This window comes from Phyllobates terribilis, unplaced genomic scaffold (assembly GCF_046119375.1).
Source record: "Phyllobates terribilis strain yellow unplaced genomic scaffold, ASM4611937v1 Scaffold_5__5_contigs__length_657084704, whole genome shotgun sequence".
In the NCBI taxonomy this organism is placed as follows: domain Eukaryota; kingdom Metazoa; phylum Chordata; class Amphibia; order Anura; family Dendrobatidae; genus Phyllobates; species Phyllobates terribilis.
Genome location: NW_027362765.1, coordinates 96,052,884 through 96,066,396, shown reverse-complemented (window position 1 = coordinate 96,066,396; position 13,513 = coordinate 96,052,884).

Sequence of the window (13,513 nt, the reverse complement as noted above, 5' to 3'; positions counted from 1 at the left end):
AAGACCTACTGTATACCGGGAGCACCCCACAAGACCTGCTGTATACCGGGAGCACCCCACAAGACCTACCGTATACCGGGAACACCCCACAAGACCTACTGTATACCGGGAGCACCCCACAAGACCTACTGTATACCGGGAGCACCCCACAAGACCTGCTGTATACCGGGAGCACCCCACAAGACCTGCCGTATACCGGGAGCACCCCACAAGACCTGCCGTATACCGGGAGCACCCCACAAGACCTGCCGTATACCGGGAACACCCCACAAGACCTGCTGTTGGAGATAGCCTGACCGAGTCATTACTTCATCACTATTTGCTCCTGATCACAGTTGCTCAGGTGCCAATCATCATGCGATATAAACAATGGTATTATTCACTTCACCTGTCAGTCATGTCGGGGCATCATATGATCACTATGTAACCCTATTATATGATCACAGTATGGCTCTATTATTTGATCACTATGTGGCAGTATTATATGATCACAGTATGGCTATTTGATCACTATGCAGCACTATTATATGATCACCGTATGGCTCTATTTGATCACTATGTGGCACTATTTTATGATCACAGTATGGCTATTTGATCACTATTATATGATCACAGTATGGCTCTATTATTTGATCACTATTATATGATCACAGTATGGCTCTATTATTTGATCACTATGTAGCACTATTATATGATCACAGTATGGCTCTATTATTTGATCACTATGTGGCAGTATTATATGATCACAGTATGGCCCTATTTTATGTTCACTATATGGCGGTGTTATATTAAAGGGATTGTTCCCTTTCAATAAATGAATGTCCCCAGCTGAAAGTTATTATAAAGAAACAAACCGCACTGTACTCACCCTCCTTTACCCCGATGAGCCATATATTTCCAGCAGGAATAATTGAGGGATGGCAAAATGCAGAATTTTAAGAACAACTCGTGGACAAGTATTATGTCGATGAAAACTGCTTTGAACGATAAGTGCAGCAGACACATGTATAGAATATATTTATTATAAAACTGTGTACATGTTACATACGTTTGTAATATATAACCAGAAAGTGACCTCACCTATCAGAAAGTCATAATTAAAAGGGGACAATTCACCATTTCTTCCCCTATGAAAAAAAGAACCCACAGAGGAGGTTACCGATCCTATAAACAATGCTGGGGTTTAACCTTCCTTCCATGTATCACTCTACACGGAAAATGGACGGATAGGAGTCCCACTTAGAAAGCATGAACTCGCCTATCGCACCCCATCTCCCCAGTGACCCCATCACAGAAGAAAGCTTGCCCAACAGAGGATTATAGTGTACACCAAGAATATGCATTATCCAGGTAAATGCGATATACTCAAAGGTAATATGGTAGTAAGAGATACAGATAGACCTGATTTATATCCTACCAAGCCTCATTGGTCCTTCTATGTCCTCATTTCAGTGTCAATTCTCCTTTAAGGGGACCTATCACTCGCTATAAATATGTAATTTGTGTACCTGGCGTAAATGCTGATGTTCTGCTGAATCCGGTGTTGTTTTTCTTTTGCTTCGGCTCCTCTCGCTTCCTGAGATATGGTCTTTTCTTTCCGGTATGTAAATCTTGTGTTTTGTTTTTGGTAAGGGGGTGTAATTTTCTCTATGCAGTCTACTTGATGACCACACCTACTTGTACAATTTTTTTTATTTACAGTGCTGGCCAAAAGTATTGGCACCCCTGCAATTCTGTCAGCTAATACTCAGTTTCTTCCTGAAAATGATTGCAATCACAAATTCTTTGGTATTATTATCTTCATTTAATTTGTCTTCAATGAAAAAAACACAAAAAGAATTGTCCTAAAGCCAAATTGGATACAATTCCACACCAAACCTAAAAAAGGGGGGTGGACAAAAGTATTGGCACCCTTTGAAAAATCATGTGATGCTTCTCTAATTTGTGTAATTAACAGCACCTGTAACTTACCTGTGGCACCTAACAGGTGTTGGCAATAACTAAATCACACTTGCAGCCAGTTAACATGGATTAAAGTTGACTCAACCTCTGTCCTGTGTCCTTGTGTGTACCACATTGAGCATGGAGAAAAGAAAGAAGACCAAAGAACTGTCTGAGGACTTGAGAAACCAAATTGTGAAGAAGCATGAGCAATCTCAAGGCTACAAGTCCATCTCCAAAGACTTGAATGTTCCTGTGTCTTCCGTGCGCAGTGTCATCAAGAAGTGTAAAGCCCATGGCACTGTGGCTAACCTCCCTAGATGTGGGCGGAAAAGAAAAATTTACGAGAGATTTCAACGCAAGATTGTGCGGATGGTGGATAAAGAACCTCGACTAACATCCAAACAAGGTCAAGCTGCCCTGCAGTCCGAGGGTACAACAGTGTCAACCCGCACTATCCGTCGGCGTCTGAATGAAACGGGACTGTATGGTAGGATACCCAGGAAGACCCCACTTCTTACCCCGAGACATAAAAAAGCCAGGCTGGAGTTTGCCAAAACTTACCTGAGAAAGCCTAAAACGTTTTGGAAGAATGTTCTCTGGTCAGATGAGACAAAAGTAGAGTTTTTTGGGAAAAAGCATCAACAGAGTGTACAGGAAAAAAAAAAAAGAAGCATTCAAAGAAAAGAACACGGTCCCTACAGTCAAACATGGCGGAGGTTCCCTGATGTTTTGGGGTTGCTTTGCTGCCTCTGGCACTGGACTGCTTGACCGTGTGCATGTCATTATGAAGTCTGAAGACTACCAACAAATTTTGCAGCATAATGTAGGGCCCAGTGTGAGAAAGCTGGGTCTCCCTCAGAGGTCATGGGTCTTCCAGCAGGACAATGACCCAAAACACACTTCCAAAAGCACTATAACATGGTTTGAGAGAAAGCACTGGAGACTTCTAAGGTGGCCAGCAATGAGTCCAGACCTGAATCCCATAGAACACCTGTGGAGAGATCTCAAAATGGCAGTTTGGAGAAGGCACCCTTCAAATATCAGGGACCTGGAGCAGTTTGCCAAAGAAGAATGGTCTACAATTCCAGCAGAGCATTGTAAGAAACTCATTGATGGTTACCGGAAGCGGTTGTTCGCAGTTATTTTGGCTAAAGGTTGTGCAACCAAGTATTAGGCTGAGGGTGCCAATACTTTTGTCCGGCCCTTTTTTGGAGTTTTGTGTGAAATGATCAATGATTTGATTTTTGCTTCATTCTCTTTTGTGTTTTTTTCCTTGCAAGCCAATTAAATGAAGAGCATAATAACAAAGAATTTGTGATTGCAATCATTTTCAGGAAGAAACTGAGTATTATCTGGCAGAATTGCAGGGGTGCCAATACTTTTGGCCAGCACTGTATTTACAGAGAAGAAGGAGCCATATCTCAGGAACGGAGAGGCGCAGAAACAAAAGAAAAACTATTCCGGATTCAGGAGAAAAGCGCCATTTACACCGGGTAGGTAGAAAAGTTACATATTTATGTCAAGTTACAGATCCTCTTTAAGACCTGCTAGGGACTCATTGCCTGGCATTCCCATTTCAGAAGACTATTCATAGGCACCTGACTGTCAGGTGGGAGCAGAGAAGGAGAAACGCAGCTCGGCAGCAATCGCAATGTGCCATTCCCAATCCCCCATCGCTGTGTTTTATACCCGATTAACAGGTGCTTTAACTTTTTTTACTCTTCGTGTTTGACCACTTTGGCTTGGCGCAGCGTACGGGTCTTCAACTGCTGAAGGTGGTCTGGCAGGTGGCATGTGCCGACCAGCATTCATCTGGTCCACAAAGGCTTCCACGCCATCAAATTTAGTAGTGAGCTCTCCGAGACGTTCCTTCAAGGCGTTGAACTCTTTATACAGGTCGTCGAGAGCTTCGGAAAGTGACTTGATTCTAAAAGGAAGAGAAGGGCGATGGGAAACTGATTAGATATTGGTTACAAATTTCACAAAATCCATAAAGTAAAGTAGAGGCGCCCAACTTGTGAGTGCATGGACCCCAGATGCTGCTCTGAATGGTCCTACTGGCACTACTGTGGAGGAAGGGGGGCTCTGTGTATGGCACTGTGATTTATTTTTAAGCCATTTAAAGGAGAAATCCAGCCAAGACTGTTGCTGTGTAATGCCTAGTACAGGCCACAGGAAACAGGATATTTCCTTTGGTGCTTTACTAGTGGTACTGTATGTTCAATTTAGAAAGCTCCTGAAACAATCGATGTGGTAGAAATCCAACTTAGGGGCCTGTCTTATTTGGTGGAAGCCTGACTGAGGGATCAGATCTTATAGAGATGAGCAAATTGATTGGTGTTGAATTTTGGGTAAATTTGCTGAACTCAAAGAATTCTAACAATTTGCTATTCCATTCCCAGGAATCTGCCCAAAAAATGGCCACCACTATTTTACACAAAGCTGAAGACTGCATGAGCCAGAGAAGAGTCACATGAGCTCAAGTACATCCGCTGCAGGCTTCCTCATCATGCCTAGCAGCCATCACATAGTATAGCACAGATAATCAAGGACTATCACAGCCTGTATAAAAACAGAGGTAGGGAATGCAGCAAACGTTATATAGTGAGCGGACGTTATAGCTTAGCAATAGAGAAAGTAGTTTTGAAACGCTGAATAAATAGTACACATAGTGTGAGTGTGTGTGTGTGTGTGTGTGAGAAAGGACATTGTATAGCCCAGTCAATCAAGAGGGACTATCATAGCCTGTATAAAAGCAGAGGTAGGGAATGCAGCAGCCATTATATAGTGAGTCTGGATGGGGAGAGGACGTCACAGCTTAGCAATAGAGATAAGGAAGCTTTAAAACACTAAATAAAAAGTACAGATAGTGTGTGTGTGACAGGACATTGTATAGCCCAGCCAATCAAGAGGAACTATCATAGACTTTCTAAAAGCAGAGGCAGGGAATGCAGCAGCCACCGCTATATAGTGAGTCTAGATAGTGAGAAGACGTCACTGCTTAGTAATATAGATAAGGAAGCTTTAAAACACTGAATAAACATTAGAAATAGTGTGCGTGTGACAGGACATTGTATAGCCCAGCCAATCCTACACTATATAAAAGCGGAGGCAGGGAATGCGCAGCCGCCGCTATATTGTGAGTTTAGATAGTGAGAAGACATCACTGCTTAGTAATAGAGATAAGGAAGCTTTAAAACACTGAATAAACATTAGAAATAGTGTGTGTGACAGGACAGCAGTGAAAAACAGCTACCATCAGTTTACTCATAGCCATATACAGTTATATGAAAAAGTTTGGGCACCCCTATTAATCTTAAGCTTATTGTTTTATAAAAATTGGTGTTTTTGCAACAGCTATTTCAGTTTGATATATGTAATAACTGTTGGACACAGTAATGTTTCTGCCTTGAAATGAGGTTTATTGTACTAACAGAAAATGTGCAATCTGCATTCAAACAAAATTTGACAGGTGCATAAGTATGGGCACCTCACCAGAAAAGTGACATTAATATTTAGTAGATCCTCTTTTTGCAAAAATAAGCCTCTAGTCGCTTCCTGTAGCTTTTAATGATTTCCTGGATCCTGGATGAAGGTATTTTTGACCATTCCTCTTTACAAAACAATTCCAGTTCAGTTAAGTTTGATGGTCGCCGAGCATGGACAGCCCTCTTCAAATGATCCCACAGATGTTCAATGATATTCAGGTCTGGGGACTGGGATGGCCATTCCAGAACATTGTAATTGTTCCTCTGCATGAATGCCTGAGTAGATTTGGAGCGGTGTGTAGGATCATTGTCTTGCTGAAAGATCCATCCCCTGCGTAACTTCAACTTTATCACTGATTCTTGAACATTATTGTCAAGAATATGCTGATACTGAGTGGAATCCATGCGTCCCTCAACTTTAACAAGATTCCCGGTGCCAGCATTGGCCACACAGCCCCAAAGCATGATGGAACCTCCACCAAATTTTACTGTGGGTAGCAAGTGTTTTTCTTGGAATGCTGTGTATTTTTGCCGCCATGCATAATGCCTTTTTGTATGACCAAACAACTCAATCTTGGTTTCATCAGTCCACAGGACCTTCTTCCAAAAAGAAATTGGCTTCTCCAAATGTGCTTTTGCATACCTCAGCCGACTCTGTTTGTGGCGTGCTTGCAGAAACGGCTTCTTTTGCATCACTCTCCCATACAGCTTCTCCTTGTGCAAAGTGCGTTGTATAGTTGACCGATGCACAGTGACACCATCTGCAGCAAGTTGATGCTGCAGCTCTCTGGAGGTGGTCTGAGGATTGTCCTTGACTGATCTCACCATTCTTCTTCTCTGCCTTTCTGATGTTTTTCTTGGCCTGCCACTTCTGGCCTTAACAAGAACTGTCCCTGTGTTCTTCCATTTCCTTATTATGTTCCTCACAGTGGAAACTGACAGGTTAAATCTCTGAGACAGCTTTTTGTATCCTTCCCCTGAACAACTATGTTGAATAATCTTTGTTTTCAGATCATTTGACAGTTGTTTTGAGGAGCCCATGATGCCACTCTTCAGAGGAGATTCAAACAGGAGAACAACTTGCAAGTGGCCACTTTAAGTAGCTTTTCTCATGATTGCATACACCTGGCTATGAAGTTCAAAGCTCAATGAGGTTGCAAAACCAAAAAAAGTGCTTTAGTAAGTCAGTAAAAAGTAGGTAGGAGTATTTAAAACAAGAAAATGATAAGGGTGCCCATACTTATGCACCTGTCAAATTTTGTTTGAATGCAGATTGCACATTTTCTGTTAGTACAATAAACCTCATTTCAAGGCAGAAACATTACTGTGTCCAACAGTTATTACATATATCAAACTGAAATAGCTGTTGCAAAAACACCAATTTTTAGAAAACATTAAGCTTAAGATTAATAGGGGTGCCCAAACTTTTTCATATAACTGTATGTTGAGGTCAACTTGACATTACGTTTGCGTAAAAGAGGTTGAAAAGTGTTCATTACAGTCCTAGGAGACCTCACTGTTACACGTCTTAACAGCAATTGGAGGCTCTGCAGTACTTGCCATTTGCAGTGAGTTGATTTACTGTAAATCATATTTTTTGGAAAAACGAAGAATCTGGCAAATTAAAATTTCAAAAGATTCGCTCATCTCTACAATCATAATCTTTCTAGTCTCCATTATAGCTAGTGGACTGGAAGAAAGTTTCTAATACAGCAAGCTGCCTCCCAGCCAGAAACAAAGGACCACGCAATAAAAAACAAAGCTCCAGACTTAGCGGATCATGTAGACGTGCAGAACTCTAGGCTCTGAGATTCTCACCTCCCATAGTCCGGCAGTACTGTGTGATGATCATACAAAAGAAGATTTCTGAACTGCGTCAGAATGGCAAATTTCCAGTTGTCCAACACATTGGTTAGATTAGCGCACCCCCGCATGTTCACTTTATCCGCTGTGGAATCAAAGAAGTGAGAAACTTCTGTTCTCTGCCCAGAACTAAAAACAGCAACCCACATCACACAAGACTGCATAACATTGTAGATGACGTGTACACGGAGGTCGTAGCTGTCACCAGTTGGAATAAAGGTTCATGGTGGTATACCCGGTATAAAGGTCAACATGTCTGAATGGGACTTTTAGAAAGGTGGTGTCTCTAGGCAGATGTCCACCATGCCATATTGTGGCCCAATCAATGGAACTCCACCAGCCTCTAAAATGAGGGTACCCAATTACTGTACTCGGCAAACGCCTGGCCGAGTGTAATCTCTGCCCGTCTCCCATAAATAAAGGAACCGCTGAATGGGTAAGGGATATTAATGACCTATCCTAAAGAACAAGGTGGGCCCAACCTGTCAATTTCGGCCAATACGTCTTATGTGTGTGAGGGCCTCCTGACTCTTTTTTGACAGGAGATATCAGTAAAGAAGAAAGGATCAGGCATGTTGAATTTTTATGCTCTATCCTTTTGCCACAAGCCACCACTAGAGGTGTCTGGCAGTGGCTTTCTCCCCATTAAGAAGACATTCACACTTGACCAAGCAGATCATTAATGTGTAAAGCAGGGTGTCAGGACGAACAGCTATTAACCAAACAAGCATTTGGCCGACAGCTATTGGATGTATTCGGGTACTTTTAGTCAGAAAAGGTCATTAATAACTGTATTAATCCTACTCGTGGCACTCCGACTGATCAGCCATGATGTCCCCTTCATTTTTTTTCTTTTTTACCAGGCACAGTGCCATACATTTAGTTGGGGCTATGCCTGATACTGCAAGTTCTCTCTCACTTCGGTGAATGTACCTGACACAGACACTACCAAATAACAAAAAATAAAGTTATCCCATAGAAGCTGATTGCTGGGGATCCAACAGCAATTGAGAGATCAGAGCTCTTCATTGTTTATGGGACTGCCGAAGAAACCCTACACTGTACACGGCTATTTCTGGCAGTCCCAATGACAATGCATGGAGTGGAGGCCGAGCATTGGCACCTAAGCACCATTCAAGTCTGGACTGCAGAGCCTCAATCTCAGGATCGCTGGGGGTCCCCTATTCTATGTATAGGGGATAGATGCGCTTCTCCGAAACAATGCTACATAACGTCAAACAAGCTCAGAGTGGTCCATCCTACATTCCTCTGACTGACCCCACCACAGTCCCACCATCACTAATCACTGTGAAAGTCCCACATCTCACCTTCTGATCGGTAGTCCCACTCTAATGGCTCTCGCTTTTGCTTAGAGGCCAAGCCTATTGTGAAGATCAACAACAGACACAGCAGGATCTTTTCCATGGTTGGTCCTGAGGCTGGGGGGAACAAGAATAGAGGTTATATTCTGCTGGACTGACCTAAAACAATTTGGTGTAGATGAAGGAGCATCACTTGACCACGGTGGATCCACCACTTAGACCAATAACGCTTCTGGAACAAGTACTAAAATACGGTGTCCAGAGTCATGGTCTTGACTATTGAAGATCTTCTTGAAAGGAACCTACTATGGTAAAGACGACTGGTGGGAGTCTTGGAGAATATGACTATGTGAAGTTTCTGAGACCCCTAGTCAATTATCTGAAAGTTGTGTAACTTCTAGGTCAACCAGGCCACGTTTTCCTGGGACTTATAGATATCCTTCAGCTTTTGTCTATCCCTTTTATTGAATGTCTTGAGTGAGAATGGACTAGATCCACCTGTGTGGATCCTGAAGAGCATGGAGAGAGTATGATGGGGAGGGAAACGTATCTGATAAAACCCATCTGTTCTCGGGACGATGAAAGCATTCAGAACATTCTCGATCCCCTTCCTGCATTTTACTAGTCACGCTATGCACAGAATGATTTCCCATAAACAGATGGAAACATACCCCCCCCCCACCCCAAGAACCTAAGGAGGCAAAAATTAGGACATAAGATGAAGTCACAAGACTAGTATGTTTCTTATGTAACACTATAAGAGGTAAGACATGGGGGGTGAATAGAGAAGAGGCCCAATCACAGAAAAAAAAGGAGATGAAGCCGCCCGCTTGTGCTGGTTCTTGGCGTTACCACCTCACATGGCAGGGGTACATAACGCCTCCAAAAATGGCAGCTCGACTACTGGACAAGACCTCAACACAATACACCTATACAGGGAACACTACAACTCCCAACATGATCAACCACTAGGCAATAGCTAAATACTATTATAATATACAAATTTATAGAATACTACAACCCCCAATATGACCTTAATACAATTCTATTATAGGTCATACAGTGCACACTACCACCCTCAATATATGCCCTTACTACAGTTCTATTATAGCCTACTCAGGACACACTACAACCCCCAACTTGACCACAACACAAGTCTATTATATTCGGTACATGGAAAACTAGTACTCTCAATAGGACCATAATGTAGTTTTATTATACTGTATACATAGAATACTACAACCCCTAATGTGTACCGACCACTGGACATGGCCAGAATACAACTCTATTATTCTCCGTACATCAAACACTACAACTCCCAACAGGACCCAAGAACTCAACATGACCATAATGTAGTTCTATAATACTCTATACATCGAACACTACAACCCCCAACATGACCAAAATACAATTCTATTATACTTTATACATAAAACACTACAACTCCCAACATGATCCGACTACTTGGACATAATACTTAACCAGCAGCAAATTCTATTCTCCAGTCACATCCGGCTATACTGGGATCCAGCGCAGAATTCCAGATGTAGCAGAGCTAGGATTGGGATAACTGTTAATGACATGTTCATCTCTGCTACATCACTATGCTTTATCTGAAAAACAGCTGGACTCTTATGTAACTTTTTTTCTGTTCTGAAGGATTCCTTAGCCGATTCCCAGTTCACTGCGGAGAGTAAAGCCAGTCCGTACTGGGAGCAGAACTCCATCTGGTTCTCATACCTGCTGCGTTGCTCCTCACACGTGTCTTTCCACCTTCCCTGGTCCTGGTCCCTCCAGACTTCCTCCAGTCCGCGCAGTTTATAGTCCTCGCCCACTTTGGACTCCTCCATGTCTCCTCCCTTTCTTGTGGGAGATCCAGCCTTTCGCTCTTACTAGTTTGGGATAATTGGGAGCAGAATCCAGGAATTGATTTGGTCGGAAATATCCAGGTTTATAGAAAAACATGGCGGCTTTCTTGTAGAAACGATCTCACACCTGTCCGTAAATGTCTAGTATACTCAGCACTATAGAATGAATGGGTTCTGCAATACCGCATACAACCTGTAAGCAGTGATGGCGCTGTTTTTGGAAGACATACTTTTTTTTTTCCTAGACAACCTTTGACTGAGTGTCTTCACTTTTATCTTTTGGAAGGGTAACATAAATGTTCTAGGTTAGATTACTTCATGTTTCCATTTTGGGGTACATATATTGCAGTCTATAATTTTTAATAATTTTTAGACAGTTTTTTAAGTTTTGCATTTACAGAGCAATATATATTGATTTTATTTATTTTTTTAAACTAAAAGGGAGCCTGTCACGTTGAAATGTTGTAGAGCTGCTAAGACCAATATACACTCTAGTTTCAATAAAACTTGCATTTTTATTCATTAAAATCCCTAGTGTTTCCATGTAGGAGTCCAGTGGGCGGTCCTATTCAGTGTTTAATAGTTTTACCTGTATGAACGTGTGTGAAGAAATCGCTGTCAATCACTGAGTAGGACCTCCCACTGGACTCATACATGCAAACATCAGGGATTTCAATTAATAAAATACTACAATAATCTAATATATAATTCTGCTCAGCTTCCTCTCCACAGGTCACGACTACATGAACAATGTGGCAGATTCCCTTTAAATTAATGTATTTTGGGCTAAAAAAAAAATCATTTTTATAATTGGGTTTTATTATACTATAAAATCCAAAATTTTGTATTTGTTTCATTGCACATTGCTGGCTGCAGAATGAGTTAACAAAGAATCTGTCAGAGAGCTGTCTTTTTCTGAGCTATTCACATCATGTTCAGCTTCACTTCTGATGTGGTCTGTGGTCATAAATCAGCACAGAGGACTTTCAAAAAAGCCAAATAAAAGAATTACAAAACTCCTGATTGGGAACAGCTCACTGACTGATCCTCAGTTAACTCATTCAGCAGCCAGCAATGTGTAGGGAAAGAAAGAGACTAAAAGGGTGCACAATTTGTAATGGAAACCAATTGCAAACATTTTTTAGCTCAAAATATGTGCATATAACTTAAAAAAATAAATAAATAGTCCCCGTAGGTGACTATAACTTTAAGGCACAGAAAATAATCCATTTGCTTAGAAAGGACCCCCTTATAATAAAATGATGACAGGGTATCTTGTGACTGGCAGCAGCAGTCAAATGTAATCTGTGAAAGAATTTGCAGTGAGTGTTTAATTTCCCTGCAGTGCCTCCACAGGAAAAATTGAGTATTACATGGTAATCAATGCACAGACATGCCGGGTCTTGCAGAGAAAGACGCTCTCTGGAGCAACTACAGCTAATAGATGATAATCCTCAGAGAGCGATCTCCCTTTACTACAGGGGTTGTCATTAGTCTCTGATTTTAGAGAGTGAGCTGTGTATAATACACCAGAATCACACATGGCAGGGGCAATAAGGAGTGACAGGCGGGCAGGAGGTTTATTTCGATATCCCTCGCAGGTAAATTTATTCAAGACGAGTGCTGGATTTCATGCAGATCTGAGGGGGGTAGAGTGGCTTTACTTGAAATCTTATGGGATTTGAGACTTGGAGGTCTGGAAACCATTCCTGTATGACAGGGGAAGATGAACGTGGAGCAATGGGCTTATTAACCAGTAACCTGCCAGGAAGCTATGGCAGTGGAGAGAATTGCAGAGGTTCACAAGCCGCTATTAGTGTAATGATGATAAAATTAAAGGTCTTGTGCGAGATTGTAAAAAATAGGGCCAGAGACATTAGTGCGTTTGCGACTTTTATAATCCAGTTTTAGAAAAACAGGAGAAAATTTTCAATTTCTTTTATCATGTTTATCATTATGGGTAGGGTTTGAGGTTTTCAGATGTTTCTATCTGCTTCAATTATGACTTTTTAAAAATTCCCTAATTTTTGGAGCAAATGTACTTTAGTTCCCAGTTCACTTCTATTTTATTCACTTTAATGGCGCCAAGTTGCAATACCCCCCTACAACTATTGGCAGGCGGATGGCACAGTTTCTGTTTTTCTAGTCCTGGGAGTCCAACTGTTCACAACCCTGATTGAAGGATTCCTGGACAACAGCTTATTGTTACCAACTCAATAGCACAATGTAGCGTTTCTGCACAGAATGATAAATAGGTAGATGGATGCTCAGTCTATGGATTTTTAATAAGCACTTTCGAGAAATAGGAATAAATACATTTTTACCTAACATTTAAGCGATTTCCAGGCTCGAGGTTCAAGTGTCCATTCACTGTATGTGACTGCAGACTTGTGAATCCACACAATGTGCAGAGTGCGCACTGTCGGGATTCTTCAGTATCGGCAAGTATGCGATCACATGCTGACTAGACGTGTGCAGCCTTGCTCAATACAAGTGAAAAGAGCGAAGCCAGACATGTCTAGTCAGAATGTGGCCTGAACTATGCAAATCACATGACTGCCCGCTCTTTGCGCCAGAGAATCCTGACAGCGCGCACTGTGCAGATTCACAAAGTGTTACTGCAAACTTGAGCCCCAAGCCTGGCCAACCCCTTTAATAAATGGTATTACAGCCAAGTCCCATTCCTCTTTATGTTGAATTGAGCTCCCACCGACCTGATAATCATGGGACTTTCCTAAAAACCGGCAACTAATATTGTAGTGTTGGAGGACCCTTTTAATATTTGACGTCACATGTTATTATAAAATCTTCTACTTTACAACTCCACTAACGCAAGAGTTGCATCGCTGGCTCCCAGGGAGTATGTGGGCTGCCATGTGGACATTGCTACAAAAGTTATTAGCCATTAGGAACTACACAAGTCAATGGCATTTCCAAAGAACTTGGACCAAAAGGGCTTGAACATTTTTTCTTTTACAGCAGGCACAAACTCCATCCTATCAGATAGTGAAGGCTCCTTGGATGCCAA